This window comes from Dromiciops gliroides, chromosome 2, assembly GCF_019393635.1.
Source record: "Dromiciops gliroides isolate mDroGli1 chromosome 2, mDroGli1.pri, whole genome shotgun sequence".
In the NCBI taxonomy this organism is placed as follows: domain Eukaryota; kingdom Metazoa; phylum Chordata; class Mammalia; order Microbiotheria; family Microbiotheriidae; genus Dromiciops; species Dromiciops gliroides.
In genome coordinates this window covers 649,790,525-649,793,076 of record NC_057862.1, presented here as the reverse complement: position 1 = coordinate 649,793,076, position 2,552 = coordinate 649,790,525, and the positions used below count along the sequence as shown (strand labels likewise).

Here is a 2,552-nt window from a genome sequence, read left to right as displayed (position 1 = left end):
TCCTAAAATAACACTGGCAGAGGGGAAGAAAAGGAGGGTGCTAAGAATCACACAGTTTTTTAGTTTGTCTATAAATAATAACTTGGTTTTTGGTACTCTAAATGTGACATTCTTATCCAATGATGAGTAAGTTGTTGGTCTACAGCTGGAAGAATTTATTCATACCCATCATGAAATTCTTACAAATGAAACTAATCTACACAAGGAAGTACAGTTTGTAAGTGAATGACTTGCAGGCTTTCCTTGTTGAGACAAATAAAGGAGATGGTCAAGTTAGTTTCTGGTGTATCCCAAAGATAAGAAACTTCAAGTCATGGGACACTTGGTCATCTTGTATTGAGTGAGCAAAATGGCCACTAGAGAGAATATTACAACTTAAATGTCAACACATCTGATAAAGAAAATGCAGAGCTGGGGAGCAGCTAGGTGACACAGTGGATAAAGCACTGGCCCTGGATTCAGGAAGAAATGAGTTCAAATCTGGCCTCAGACCCTTGCCACTTACTAGCTGTGTGACCTTGGGCAAGTCACTTAACTCTCATTGCCCCACAAAAATAAATAAATAAAAAGAAAATGCAGAGATAAACATATAAGGAAGAACTTTGACAAGATGCTTCAAATCAAATCAATACTCACGGACTTCAATGGAAAGGTGGGTATGGGGAATGCAGGAGAAAATATGTTGGAAAATATGGCTCAGGACAAAGAAATGAAAAAGGCCAAAGGGTCATACACTACACATCTAAATATTATGAATATTTCCTTCTGGAAGTTAAGCAGGAGGCACTCTACGTGGTGAATGCTTACTACTATCAGCAAAAGTATGAGAACATATCTTAGCAAAGAACAAAAACTGATTCCTGATTTTGGAGTCATTTTTGAATCAGTTGTTGATATATAATCAGACCACTGACTTGTTAAATCAGAGGTTAAAACAATACCAAATTACAGTAGAAATGTCAAGATGGGGCATGTACTCAAAATAGCTACAATTTGACCTATTTAGCTAAACTAGAGATACTGGAATATGTGAAATGGAGAAAGGAACTGATATCAATGTGGATTATGGCATGCCTATGAAATTAAGAAATATGGCGACTGAGAACTAGTGGGAACTAGATTCTACCAGCTAAGGAGAACTGATTGTTAAATTTTCCATTGAGCCTTTATACCCTGAAAATTGGCGAGTGCTACAAATCAAAATTTGATTTATTGCTTGTTGAATATCTAGACTTTAGAAAGTGATGGAGAAAATGTTAGTAATGCAGATTAAACTTAAAAAGTTTACTTTTTTTGTTAGAGTGCCAGACGTTACCAGCACACCCTGTTTTGCCAAGGATAAACCTAATTTAGAATATAAACTCATTTGTAAAGTCTTGTACAGGAGGAATTAGGAAGAACATCAACTCATAAAGCAAGAAGAAGTAATGGAAGAAAAAACAAATTTTAGCAGGATACCTAGTTAAACCAGATCATCCCAAGAGCATTTAAGAATGAAATTGGAAAAATAAGAAATAAATTAAAAGGGAAAATACATGTTGATTTCGATGACAAACTGTTTTGTTGAACAATGACAGTAGGACTTCTACATTTGAAATCTAACATCACAGTGCTCACTTCGGCCACACGTATACTAAAATTGGAACAATACAGAGTAGATTAGCATGGCCCCCGCACAAGGATGACATGCAAATTTGTGAAGCAAAAACTAACATCACAGTCCCAAATGTGCTTGATCCATGAAGAAATGGGAATAGTATTTTATTAAAAAGATAGGAAGAATAGCTGGACCCCAGATTAAATACATTCAACGGGATTTCTGTTCTGGAAGTGATATATTTTAAAGGTATTAAAGAACCAATTCTCTAGATATCTGAGAGAGGGGAAGATTTTGTTTTTTTAGAAATTATAGGGCAGCTATAGCGCAGTAGATACAGCACCGGCCCTGGATTGAGGAGGACCCGAGTTCAAATCCGGCCTCAGACACTTGACACTTACTGGCTGTGTGACCTTGGGCAAGTCACCTAACCCTCATCACCCAACCAAAAAACAAAATGAAACAAAAACAAAAAAGAAATCATAAATGTTACTACTACCCTAAAAAAAAAAAGGTGATTAAGAGAATATCTGCCACTACAAACCCATATGCCCATTTTCTCATCTTTACAAAGCCTTTTTGAAAGTGATGTATTCACACATTGAGTGTATCCCTGGTGACAATATGAGAAGGGAAAAGACAGATGTTCCCAAATGATATTTTACAGTCAACCACTCTTTGTAGTCACAAAATTGACAGAAAGGTATGGAGAATGAAAGATCCCATGGCACTTATTGTTCACAGAATTAGACATGAAAGGGAATTTTGAAATCATTATTGTCTAGCCCCTTCATTTTACATACAAGGAAACTGAGACCCGGAGAAGCTGAGGATACACATATCTTAACTAACAAAGCCTGAGTTTGATCCCATTCCTCTCATTCCAAATCTGGTACATTTTCTACCCAGTCAAGCTTGTCTACCATAAAAATTTTAAAAATAAAAATAAAAACCC

General features: G+C 36.2%; 1 non-coding gene across 1 annotated transcript; it reads left to right on the top strand.

Annotated features, from left to right (window-relative positions):
• The first annotated feature begins 1,609 nt into the window (after positions 1 to 1,609).
• Positions 1,610 to 1,716, top strand: LOC122744934. The gene has a single exon (XR_006355265.1). It is a non-coding gene; the product is annotated as a U6 spliceosomal RNA (small nuclear RNA).
• The last annotated feature ends 836 nt before the right edge of the window (positions 1,717 to 2,552 follow it).